The 13,203-nt window shown below is 46.0% G+C and overlaps 1 protein-coding gene across 2 annotated transcripts in view; it reads left to right on the forward strand.

Annotated features, from left to right (window-relative positions):
* MTNR1A (melatonin receptor 1A) overlaps positions 1-13,203 on the forward strand; it is a 96,389-nt gene that overhangs the window by 54,658 nt on the left and 28,528 nt on the right. The window contains exon 2 of one of the 2 annotated variants that reach the window (XR_002088270.2): positions 2,358-3,065. The exons of the other annotated variant lie outside the window; for it this stretch is intronic. The gene's annotated coding sequence lies outside the window, so the exon portion shown is untranslated. Of the gene's footprint in view, positions 1-2,357; positions 3,066-13,203 lie in introns of those variants that run through there. 2 annotated transcript variants of the gene reach the window in all.

Here is a 13,203-nt window from a genome sequence, read left to right on the forward strand (position 1 = left end):
AAATCCTGTACCTCTTGCACCTAAGCAGTACCACTTCTTTTGAAGTTGTTGGCAAAGCAATGGCTCAACTCTCATTCTGTATGTACCTGTCCTCTTTGGGGCCTTTATTGCTGCTAGATGATAACACAGGGGTGGGCAAAATACGGCCCATGGGCCAGATGGGCACACAAGGCCATTTTATCCGGCCTGTGGGGCCCCTAAAAAAAATTTAGAAAATTAAAATTTATCTCTCCTAGGCTCTTGTCAAAGATGACAGGAACCAAGGGCAGTAGGACCCAGGGGAAGCCCTGGAGGGCTCCTTCAACAGCAGGGCCTGCCTGGCCCCACTCTCCCAGCTGGAAGCCCCAGAAGAGGCTTCTGGCCTGGGACCATGTGGTTGCCCTGGTGCAGGAAGCTCATGTAAGGGGGGGTGGGGAAGAGCAGGGGACAAGCTGGTGCAGAGTGCAGGGAAAAGCGGTCCCTCCCCTGCCCTGTGCCTGGACCTCCCTGCTGCAGCCACTCGCAGCCTGCACGGGGCTGTCCTGAGCTGTCAGCCTGAGACCTGCATGGCTCCAGGCTTTCCCGTCGAGGCTGCGCCACAGCAGCAGCTGCAGCCCCCCACACTTGCCACACTGGGCAGCGTTCGCTGCTGTTGCCCAGCGCGCAAACAGGCAGCTGCAGCAAACACAGCCTGGCGTGGCAAGTGAGGGGCTGCAGCTTCTACTGCCACGGCACAGCCCCGACGGGAGAGCCCAGAGCTGCGTAGGGCCCAGGCTGGCAGCGGGGGTGGGTTACAAGCTGGTGCTGAGCGTGGGGGGGAGAAAATGTCCCCTCGCCCACCCCATGGCCGGTGCCCCACACTGCAGCCGCTTGCAGCCTGTATGGGGCTGCCTGTGCCTGCTCAGGACAGCCCTGTGCAGGCTGCGAGTGGCTGCAGCAGGGAGTGTGGGCCACGGGGTAGGTGAGGGGCCTCCTTTCCCTTGCGCTCAACACCAGCCCCTTCCCTGCCAGGGAGCAGGGGTTCAGGGCTGCACGCTGCCCCCTGCCTGTACCATGGGGCTGGGGGGACACTGGGGGTGAGCGGGTGCAGGAGCAGGGCCTGCACTTGTCCCAGGGCCAGTGCCAGCAGGGCCTGGAGCAGGATGGCAGGAGTACAGGGTCCTGGCTGGCAGGGGCTCTTTGGAGCTGGGCCAGCTCCCCCCTCTCTCTGCTGGTGCAGCCCAGCCCAGCCCAGCTCCACAGACCCCTGCCAGCCTGTGCCCTGTTCTAGGCCCCACCGGTATTGGTCCCAAGATGGTAACCGGGGGGGGGGGGGCTCCTGTCAAGGGTCAGGGCTACCCATGTGGCCCTCAACAGTTTGCCACGACTTGGTAAGCAGCCCTCTGCCCAAAATAATTGCCCCCCCCTGTGCTAACATGTAACATTGGATTTTTTTCAGTATCACAGTGATTGGTCTTTACATACGAATGTAAGGGCATAGATAGGCAGTTCCTTGAATCCTGAATCCTATCTAATACACCTGTGAAAGCTCAGGTACAACTTGGCACTTAAGAGTAAGACACCTGCCTGATTTGAAGCTCTTATAGGTTTTTTTATACTTTAGTTAGAACAGGGGTTTTCAACCTTTTTGAATCAGCGTACCCCTGGCAGCTGGGGGGGTGGTGTGTGGCCAAACGCGGGAGGACGTGGAGCGGTGGCAGGCGCCACATGCAAGCTTCCACCGCATCTGGTGTTTGGCACCTGCATAGCATGGGATGGTGTATGGCAGTGCTCAGTCCCCACCTGCCCACGCATACCTCCTAGGGCCTTCTCAAGTACCCTTGGGGGTATGTGTACCCCGAGTTGACAACCCCTGAGTTAGAGCATACACTAATACTTTGGTTTGACAAATATTTTAAAAATAGCTTACAAAAAGTGACCATTATAAAGTCTCAGACTGGAACAACATCTTGCATGTATTTACAAAATCAAGTTCTCAGATTTACAACATATACCTTACAACATGCATACAACTCCTAGTGTGCCTTTCTTTGAGAAATTCAGTCAAATTCACCCTAGCTTGACAGAGTATTGAGAGAGGTACCATTCCCTTTTAGCTACATGACAGGAACTAATTTGGGATACTCAATATTATGCTGTCTTTACCTAGTACAAATGTGAATATGATGTATTTTTGTTCAGAAGTTCTCCTTTCCCCATCTACAACCCTCAGCAGTATATCAGTACCAAGAAGGAAGGAAGCAAAAAAGCTGTCACAAATGGTAGGTATATTCCAGGATGCCTCCCCCACCATTTTGGCTTTATTGTGTGTTCTGAAATTATGAATCGCCTTCAGCAGCCCCCATGGTTTGTTTGTTTTTTCTCTCTCTCTCTTTCAGCTCCTCAGCCTGAATGAAGAAGGTAGAAAAATATAAGAAGAAAGAAGATGCAGCAGTAATAAGAATTAAAGAAGTAAAAAAGACCTGTTCTATTGTGGATCCTTGTAATTTCTTGATTTACAACATGTTCCTTGAAACTCACCGTTCTGCAACATAATTCTTCCTTTCAGAAGAACAGAAAGGGCCTCCTAAAGGCCAATTTGGATACATTCCCTTGAACTGACAGACAAGAAGTAGCTCCAGTTTCTTCTGCTGCTTGAGATCCTGAATGGTAGAAACACCCAGCTTAAAATACTGCAGTTCTCTGAGACCTTCAGGGGTGAAGCTTTTTAGCAAATTTCGCATTTCAGGCAGGTGCCTGCAGTAATTGCTACCTCTCTACTAATAATCCAGCCACAAGAATGAGAAGTGAAAAGCAGGACATGTTTTGCAGCTGGCATCAAAGGATACAAAAAACATTCTGACCAGTGTCATTTAACAAAGATCATTCAGCATTGTGTTGCATAAATTAATCATGTATTATAATTCATTTTGGAAGGTCTTTTAATTGGCACCTTTGGGCTGCTGACAGATGTGGAGGGAAAAAACAAAGCAGCCCTTACGGGAAGAGGAACTGCATTAGTTTGACCCAGCTTCCCAGCATCTGTATAGATTGCGTGCTTCAGTGGGGCTTCTTGGCACTTTCATCTAAGAGCTGCTTTCAGATAAGTGCCAAGAAGCCCCGCTGAAACACGCAATCTATACAGATGCTGGGCAATCTGGGTCAAACTAATGCAGTTCCTCTTCTGGGCATGCGCTGTGCTCAGTGTGGAGGCATGCTGAGCTGAAAATAAAGCTCCATTTTGGGGGGGTTTTTCCATGTCTGTCAGTGGCCTTAGTAGCTAGGTGTCAGTGAGTTTTGTGACCCATTATGCCATCTATCCTGTAGATTGGGAGACTTGGGAACTCACCTGTATATGTTTTTCAGATCTCTGAAACACCAGTTTCCAGCATTCTGATTCTGTCTCAGTGAATTCAGGATTATTTTGTATGGGTGCTAATAGGTCATACAGCTAAACTAGAAGGAAAAATGTCTTAGTATCAGTTAAAGTAGCTATTTTGTGTGTGTTAACCTCAGTCAGGAGGATTGGAGGAGTAAAGTGTTTTTTTTCTCTTTTGGTTTTGACTTTAACCCCCTAATTAACTCAGAAGTACATGTTAACGAATCTACTGTGTCTTTATTTTTTCCTAACCTAGGTTTGGTGCAGGCAAGTTGATTCCATTCACAGAATACTACATTTGTACATGAAACAACAACAAGTGTTTTGGTTCAATTATTTTTTTTAAATAGAACATGCTGTTGGTTTTTTTCAATGAATGAATACATATGTACATTATATTGTATATATTATTTTAATATTTGATTATTATGTTTATCCATCCCAAGGCTACTGCTTGAAAAGACATTTCAAATAGACCTCAAAAAGGATGGGCACATAACTAAGCAAAACCTATCATTTTGTTTCTGTTGTTTCTGTGCATACTGTGTTCTAATGATAAGAGTACTGTTCTGAAATTTCATAAACTCTGGTCTCACTGCTTCTTGGTAACTGGGGTAATTAATCAAGATTAAGGACAACAGATGCAACCAACTGAAACTTATACTTTATCTTATCTTCTGGCAGACCTTGGTTTTGCAGTGGTATAAAGAATCTAAAATGAAATCCTGGCCCTAGTGAAGTCAGTGGAAATTTTACGATTGGCTTCTTGAAACCAGGATTTCAGTATCAATTTCATTATTGAGAGACACGTCTTAGTGAACAGAGCATGAGTAAGAGACCCAGGTGACAGGTGCTGCTTTGTGACTGGGTAAGTAATTAAAGCTCTCTAAGCTTCAATTTCCCATTTTGTACAGGGTAGATAATGCCACTTACCTTCCTTAATGCATTTTGATTTCTGTGAGTAAAAGAATCTGTGAATAGTAATAGTTCTTACACAAAATATAAATGACTTTTTTTTTTTTTAGTTTGTGGATTAAAAGTAGTTGTTGATTTCTTTTAAGTCCCTTACCCAATTGGCCAAATGGTACAGGTGAAAAAGTGTACCACCGTGCTGGTGAAAGAGTTATTTTGTTGGTCAGTAAACATACTCTCAGAGCAACTGGAAGACACAGTCAGTGAAAACCAATGCCCCCAGTGATTTTACTTCCTTTCATTAACTTCATCACATTAAAATTCACTAGGGCATAAACTTGACATTACAAAAATGATCCAAAATTCTGTGTATTTGTGTGAAATAATGTTGGAGTGATATGTGCCTGTTTTTCAACTTCTAGACCTTGTCAACTTCACCTGTGTTACACAGAACTTTATACTTGATGTAGAATTAAGGGCAGCAGTGTTTTTTTTACTTATCATCCATCTTCCCCTTCCCAAAAACATTTTGCAGTTCATTTTTCTAGTTCTTGAAATTTAAGTATAATTATTTCTAGGCATATAAAGGCCATAGTTAAATTCATAAAATATTCTTTTTGGAGTATGACTATATATGAACATAATGTTTCAGTTGCATTATAAAAAGCTATTTATGTGTACCATCCAGAATATATTAATATATAGGAAAGTGTATGTGTGTGGAAATCTCTGAAAGTATATGTATTCATGCCCATAAGAAGAAAATGACAGTGTGTTCAATTCATGCTAAAATGTCTGATTAAATACATGGAAGCATGGAAATTCAAAATTGAGTTATACCAGACTTAACATTGGCCTTAAAGCATTGTAGTATCCTTGAACTTCACTTTGCAAAAATGTGAGGGTTAGGAAGAGCTAGACCCGGGAATGGCCTAAATTAAAAACAAATCGTTTTCAGTTAATTTTCAGTGCTACTTGTAATCCTTGTGTCATGACAGAAAAAATTCCTGGCCCCTCATAATAGCATCTTATTTAGAATGTATATTTTCCTCTTGGCAACAGCAAGCAGCTGGGCTGCTGAGAAACAAGAGTGGCTCCATAACAGAAGGAGCATATGATAAAACTGTCCCCCTCTCTCAAAAGAACAGTAATAAGGTGATGGAAAAGACAATATATGAAATGAGGCCTGTCCCTAAAATACTTTGACGTACATGCAGCAGGTAGGGTGATGAAGGGCAAGAGAAAAGGAATAGACCCCATGACAAAAGAGAATGAAGTTTTAGAGAAGATCCCTAGAAGAGCACAGTAGCAGCAGCCAGTTTCATTGTAAATGGAAGTTGTTTGTCCTCCCAGTTTTGCTTTAAGACTGCCTTTAAAATTTTCTCTGTCAACACCTAGGCTAGGGACAGAAGTTGCACACAAACTGGTATAAGTGATTGAAAACCAATTTAAACCTGTAACAGAACAGAAGTTCAATACACATAAATCAGTTTCAAAATGGCTAGGCCCAATTTAAAATAAACCCAGATGGATGTAGTATCAGACTTAATTGATTTAGGTTAAACTGGTCGATGGAACTTCTGTCCCAGATACCCTCCCAAGTCAAATTATGTCCCAGTCCCCCGGTATCCAAGGATGCATAGGAACCCCCTCTAATCTCCCTTGCAGGGCTAGCCTTGGCAGTGCTGCCTACTTTGGCTGAGCTGGGGCCAGCCCTGCCCCACAACTGTCACAGAGCTAAGGCAGAAATGCCTTTGCTTCCCAGCCTGGTCTTGCCTGTTCTTTCAGCTGACCTGACCTGTTGTCTCGGGACATCTGCTGCTTGCCCCGAGCCTGGATCTGAGCTGTCATGGAGGGACTACTGAGGCTCATCTGGCCCCCTGACTACTACTCCATGTTCCTTATCCATGTGGGACATGATACTGCCAGGGGAGACTTTGAGCATATCAAGAGTGACTACAGAGCTCTGGGTGCAAGCATGATGGGGTTTGGGGCTCAGGTTGTGTTCTCGTTGATCCTTCCAGTCAAGGGAAAGGGCCTGGGCAGGAGCAGGTGCATCCTGCAGATGAATACCTGGCTGCACAGGTGGTTTCACCAGCAGGGCTTTGGCTTCTTCAATCATGAAATTTTCTTCTAAGAAGAAGGATTGCTGGGAAGAGATGGGATCCACCTGATGAAGAGAGGGGAGGGTGTCTTTGAAGACAGGCTTGCTAACCTAGTGAGGCAGGCTTTAAATTAGGTTTGCCAGGGGATGGAGACCAAGGCCCAAGGTAAGTGGGGAAATGGTAGACCTGGAGGAAGAGCAAGCAGGAGGGGGCAACAAGGGAGGTGCTCATACTTTCTGAGAAAGCAGGGCAATAGACTAGTGACCTTAGGTGCCTGTATACACATGCACAGAGCCTGGGAAACAAGCAGGAAGAATCGGAAGTCCTTGCACAATCATGAAACTGATATGATTGGCATAGCAGAGACTTGGTGGGATAGCTTGCATGACTGGAGCACTGTCATGGATGGGTAGAAACTGTTCAGGAAGGGCAGGTAGGAGAGAAGAGGAGGAGGAGTTGCACTTTATGTAAAAGAGCCATATGATTGCTTAGAGCTGGAGTATGAAGCTGGAGATAGAGACTCAACAGGTCTGGGTTAGGGTCAGAGGGAGGAGCAACAAGGGTGATGTCATGGTGGAGGTCTTCTATAGACCACCAGACCAGGAGGAAATGGTGGATGAGGCTTTCTTCAAACAGCTAGCGAAGTTTCCTGATCATAGGCCCTGGTTCTCATGGGGGACTTCAATCACCCTGACATCTGCTGGGAGGGCAATACAGCAGTGCGCAGGCAATCCAGGAAGTTTTTGTAGAGTGTTGGGTATAACTTCCTGGTGCAAGTACTGGAGCAGCCAACTAGAGGCCATGCTCTTCTTGACCTGCCGCTCACAATCGGGGAAGAATTGGTAGGGGATGTAGTAGTGGATGACAACACAGGCACCAGTGACCGTGAGATGATAGAGTTCAGGATCCTCAAGAAGGAAGAAAGAGCGGCAGAGTAAGGACCCTGGACTTCAGAAAAGCAGACTTCGACTCACTTGGGGACCCCATGGGCAGGATCCCCTGGGAAGCCAGTCTGAGGGGGAGAGGAGTCCAGGAGAGCTGGCTGTACTTCAAAGAAGCATTACTGAGAGTGCAGGAACAAACCATCCCAATGTGCAGGAAGACAAGCAAGTATGGCAGCTTGGCTTAGCAGGAAACTTCAGTAAACAAAATCACAAAAAGGAAGCCTATAAGAAGTGGAAACTTGGTCAAATAACTAGGGAAGACTGTAAGAGCATTGATCGGGCATGCAGGAATGATGCCAGGAAAGCCAAAGCACAGCTGGAGTTGCAGCTAGCAAAGGATGTGAAGGATAACAAGAAGAGTTTCTACAAGTATGTTGTTAGCAAGCAGAGGATCAGGGAAAGTGTGGGTCCCTTATTGAATGGGGGAGGCAACCTTGTAATAGGGGATGCAGAAAAGATAGAAGTGCTCAATGCCTTTTTTTGCCTCAGTCTTCACAGGCAAGGTCAGCTCTCAGACTACTGCACTGGGCAGCACAGTTTGGGGAGGAAGTGAGCAGTCCTCAGTGCTGAAAGAATAGGTTAGGTACTACTTAGAAAAGCTGGATGTGTACTAGTCCATGTGGCTGGATGGGATGCACCCAAGTGTGCTGAGGGAGTTGGCTGATGTGATTGCAGAGCCATTGGCCATCATCTTTGAAAACTCATGGGGATCAGGAGAGGTCCTGGGTGATTGGAAAAAGGCAAACATAGTGCCCATATTTAAGAAAGGAAAGAAGGAGGATCCATGGAACTACAGACCCATCAGCCTCACCTCAGTACCTGGAAAAATCTTGGAACAGATCCTCAAGGAATCCATTTAGAGATTCACAGAAGTTTAGGGCTGGAAGGGACCTTGTGAGTTCATTGGGTCCAGCCCCCCTGCTCAGAGCAGGAAAGACTGCTGGGGTCAAATAACCCCAATAAGTTGTGTGTCTAATATCCTTTTGAAGATCTCCAGGGTAGGTGCTTGCACCACTTCCACTGGGAGTCTATTCCAGAGTCTGGTCACATGAACCATAAGAAGTTATTCCTTGTATCCAGTCTGAACCCTTCTAGGTGTTTATGACCGTTGCTCCTGGTTTTCCCTTGGGGCAATTCGGTGAAAAATTGTTTGCCTAGCCCCTGATGCTCTCCCCTGATATTTGTAAGCTGCCACCAAATCCCAGATTCCAGACTGGCCTGTGGCCAGATGCCTGGCTTGGGGGGCCTTCACCAGAAAGGGGGCTCTTCCCCTTCCACCCAGGGGGGCAGCCTGGGTCAATACAGGCCTCTGCCTGCCTTTCCCAATTGAAAACTTAACATCAGTTCAGCTCATTATCGATTCAGTCTATCCGGTTTACAGAAACCTGCAAAATTTGAATCCATTCCACCTTAGGCTTTTTGACTGTCTGTACTTAGCCCTAGTCCACTAATGTTCCAACCCTGATTGGTGCTATTGGGCTGCATAGCAACACAAGTAATAAAATCAAGAGCAAGGTAATCGCAAGTGGCAGCAATATAATTTCTGTGTCCCTTTATTGTACCCTAGTGGCCATAAAACAAAAAAAAAATCTTCAGATTAAGGCAAAATGTGGCCTCATTTGTTTTATTAAATCTTGGCTTGTGTTATGCTATTGTAAGTAGCAGATCACTTTATCTTTCTGGATTTTTGGTATGAGGCAAATTTAGTGGTTCTCAACTAGGTCGCTGCAGCTAGCAGGGGTGCTGTGAGACCCCTTCAAGGGTAATGTGGCTAGGTGGAACATGATGTCGTGTGTCTGCTTCCTGGAGGAGTCTGTGGAGGCAGACAACGAAACAGCAGGCAAGAATTCCTGCTCCTGCAGCAGATGCACACATCCGGCCCCACACATGATGGCGGTGAGGCAGCCTGGAAATTAAGTAGGTAAGCTGAGAGTTTAGAACAGCAGTTCTTAACCAGGGTGCCATAAAATTTAGCAAAGTTATAGAGGGGTGCCTTGAGTCTAAAATGGTTGAGAACCGCTACTGTAGTTGGTGTCGCGCACACACCCTTTTTCAGTTGTGATTTGCAAGTATTTATACGGCTCCAGCATTTTCTCACTAAGATCCTTTCTTAATTTGCTTTCTGACGGAAAGAAACCTTATAGCTTATCAAGGAGTTATCAGATTCTCTCCTACACCAAGGTCTAAAACAGCCCCAATCATGGCTCCCTGATTCTTTCCCTCATGTAGTCCTGTCATGAGTAAGCCAAGCCAAGCCATTGCCTGTGTTTTCAAAGTAATACAGTGTATTGGTACTCTGGCCATCCTCTTTTCCTATGTAGCTCATGCTAGTGGGAAATTTGGCTGAAGGGGTGGCACAGAAGCAGGCGTAAACCATTTCTTTTTTTCCAAATTAGACTTTCCACTTCCCTCTCCCTACTGTTTTATCCTCAGCTGGGCCCTTAACAAAACCTGATCCTTTGTTGCCCTGACCTGGAGCTCACAACAATTAGCATCCTGACATCTTTTCTGTTCCAAATGTACCTTGATGTAGAATGTGTGCCACAGTAAGCTGATTTTTTTTTTTTATCCTTGCCTATAATAGAATAAAAGTCATAACTGCAGTCATAGTAGCCACTAATACTCCATTTGCTATGACAGTGAGTGCAAAGAGGTTAGATTATGGAACTATTATGCTTGCATACCTGCTGTACTGCAATGATGTCTTCCAATACATTTTTTATATTTCTACAAGCCTGGCATTGCTCTTTTGTTTTAATAAACTGGGATAATGACTCGTGTAATTTAATGTCCTTGGGGGATATTTTGGAAGTTGGAGGTCCTTGGGTTCACATGCAAATGCTGTTTTTTAAAACAGCCTTTGACAAACTGATAAAAGCTTTTCCAATATGTAGATGTAAAGCCAGAAATTCCATTTTTGAAATACTAGTATGTTTGCTTTTGTCTGAGCAAACATAGAGATGAAAATGAAGTAACTATATATTGCTACTGCAGCTTTCTTCTATACGGCTGGGTATGAATAGTTAAAAAAAAGAAATAATAAAGGTCTTTTCTTCCAGCGACAGCTGAGCAGAGTTGACAAGAAAACAGAAACCTCTTTCCATGAATAATGTCATATTTTTTTCAAAATATTCCATCTCAAATTGGGATTAAATGTCAAAATTCCCCTTTTTACTCATGGGAAGGTATTTCAAGAAAGGATCCATTTCCACAGATTCAAAAGGGAACTTTTCAGTTTTGCAGATGCGTATTGTAATAATTGTTGACAACTGGGTAAACATGAACTTGAAGGTATTCTTCTAGCCCAGCTACAGGAGAGGCACACAGCAGAAGGAATCAGCTTTCTATATAGCAAACAGGTGGAGAGACAGGTATTTGGCAGTCCCACCTTTCCCCAGCTCCAGCAGTCAGGTAATGCTGAGGCTGGCTGCCTCGTCCCTGATCCTCATCATTATGAGCTAGATTACTTCCAAGGCTTGACAAACTAATTACCTTGTAAAGGATTATTTTTGGGTCTGTTTATTTTGTCTCCTTGAGATTGTTGTTTCCGGCAAATACTTGTCTTTTATCAGGGATTCTACATCCTCTTCCTTCCCTCTTCTTCCCTCCTCCTCCCTCCCACCAAAATCAAAGCTGGAGGACTATTTTTTTCAGCCTTTAATTAGCCACAAAACCTATAGTTTCATTTTCCTTCCCTGCTGTCAGTTGAAACATATCAGAGAGATGTTTTTATTTTCATATGGGGTTCAGTACTCCACACACTTCTGTCATACTTGTTATTGCCAGAAACAAAGCAAGCTTGAGATTATCATTCTTTCACTATGGATCCCATTGCAGATATTGGATGGAACCCTGTTTTAAGTATCTTCCAGTTATACTGGAAAAGCTTGCATCAAACATAGAATCATAGAAGTAGGGTCGGAAGGGACCTTGTAGATCTTCAAGTCCGACCCCCTACCTGGGCAGGAGGGAAACTGGGCTCAAGTGACCCCAGGCAGGTAGGCATCGAGCCACTTCTTAAAGACCCCCAGGGTAGGAGCCAGCACCACTTACTGTCCAACAACTTGTGGCCGTTATTCCTTGTTATCCCAGGGGGCGCTAGGGGAAACAAGGTCTCCCCCAAACCCTTCTGGTCTCCCCTAGTGAGTTTATAGATGGTCACAAGGTCCCCCCTCAGCCTTCTCTTGTGAAGGCTGAACAGGTTCAAGTCCCGTAGCCTCTCATTGTAGGGTCTGCCCTGCTGTCCCCGGATCATGTGGTGGCCCTCCTCTGGACCCTCTCAATGTTGTCCACATCCCTCTTGAAGTGGGGTGCCCAGAACTGGACACAGTATTCCAGCTGTGGCCTGACCAGTGTCGCGTAGAGGGGGAGGATCACCTCCTTGGTCCTACTTGAGATGCACCTGTGGATGCACGATAGGGTCCGGTTAGCCCTGCCGACCGTGACCTCACATTGTCGGCCCATGTTCATCTTGGAGTCAATGATGACTCCAAGATCCCTTTCTGCCTCTGTGCTCTCAAGAAGGGAGTTTCCCATCTTATAAGTGTGTTGCTGGTTACTGCTGCCCAAGTGCAGCACCCTGCACTTGTCCGTATTGAAACGCATCCTGTTTTTGGTAGCCCATCCCTGCAATCTATCCAGGTCTTTCTGCAGTCTTTCCCTCCCTACTAGCGTACCCACCTCACCAAATTTGCTGATGATACCAAAATTTGGGAACAGGTTGCTTTTCACCCCGTCGTCCAAATCGCTGATAAAGAAATTGAACAGTGTGGGCCCAAGGACCGAGTCCTGGGGGACTCCAGTGCCCACTTCCCCAAGTCGAATATGACCCATCCACCACCACCCTCTGAGTACGACCCTTCAGCCAATTAGCAATCCATCTGACCATGTAGGCATCGATGCCACAGTCACCTAGTTTTTTAATGAGGATGGGGTGGGAGACAGTGTCAAAGGCCTTGCTGAAGTCCAGAAAGACTACATCCATGGCGACACCTGCATCCAATGCTTTTGTGACCTGATCTTAAAAAGCAATCAGGTTGGTCTGACATGACCTGCCCCTAATGAAACCTTGCTGGTTGCCCCTGAGCATCATCCCCGATGCTGGCCCATCACAGATGTGCTCCTTGATGATCTTCTCAAAGAGTTTCCCCAGGATTGAGGTAAGACTGACAGGCCTATAGTTGCCCGGGTCCTCCCTCCTCCCTTTTGTAAAGATGGGGACCACATTGGCTATCTTCCAGTCATCTGGCACCTGGCCCGAGTACCACAAGGGCTCGTAAAGCCATGCCAAGGGCCCAGCAATAACCCCTGCTAGCTCCCTCAACACCCTGGGGTGGAGATCATCTGGACCTGCTGACTTGAACACGTCCAGCCCCTCCAGAAGCACTAACCCGGTCCTCCTCAACCTTAGGTCTTGAGGCGTTCCCCTCGAGTCCGTCTTGAAACACGGTGGGGGAGTCCCGGTCCTTGCACAAGAAAACGGAGGTGAAGAATTTGTTAAAGATGTCTGCCTTCTCCTCTGGTGCAACCACCAGATTGCCCAGTGCATCTTGCAGGGGCCCCACATTTCCCGGTGCCTTCTTCATCCTCCCTATATATTTGAAAAAGGACTTTTTATTATCTTTGATCTTGGACGCTAGTCCTAGCTCCATGTCCACCTTAGCTTTCCTAACAGCCCCCCTACAGGCCCAAGCAGTGGAGGTATACTCTTCTTTGGAGATACACCCGGTGGAAGGGTGGGGGCTATGCCGCCTTTTTGGCAACCAGGCATTCCCAGACTTCCTTGATGAGCCAAGGAGGCTTTCGGGCACTCTTGCCCCCCTTACTTCTTGTTGGGATTATCACCCCTTGGGCCCTGAGTATCATCTCCTTAAGGAACATTTAGCTCATCCATTATTCGTCTGAG

This window comes from Alligator mississippiensis, chromosome 2, assembly GCF_030867095.1.
Source record: "Alligator mississippiensis isolate rAllMis1 chromosome 2, rAllMis1, whole genome shotgun sequence".
Classification (NCBI taxonomy): domain Eukaryota; kingdom Metazoa; phylum Chordata; order Crocodylia; family Alligatoridae; genus Alligator; species Alligator mississippiensis.